Here is a 224-nt window from a genome sequence, read left to right as displayed (position 1 = left end):
TTCATGAAAGAACAACTTATTGTACCCCTGAGGTTGGAGGCAAATCGGATGAAAAAATAAACTGTTGATATCATTCAATTAACTCTTGCCAAACGTTCCATTCATTTTATTTACTGTTTTGATGTGACCTCCGTCCCTGCGTTTGTTACTTACAGTGGTGCTCCTTGGAAACAATTCTGTGTACAAGAACGCTGGTCGCACTAGTGTGCATATACCATGTAGAG

Source organism: Penaeus monodon, chromosome 31 (genome assembly GCF_015228065.2).
Source record: "Penaeus monodon isolate SGIC_2016 chromosome 31, NSTDA_Pmon_1, whole genome shotgun sequence".
Lineage (NCBI taxonomy): Eukaryota > Metazoa > Arthropoda > Malacostraca > Decapoda > Penaeidae > Penaeus > Penaeus monodon.
This window is presented reverse-complemented; position numbering follows the sequence as displayed.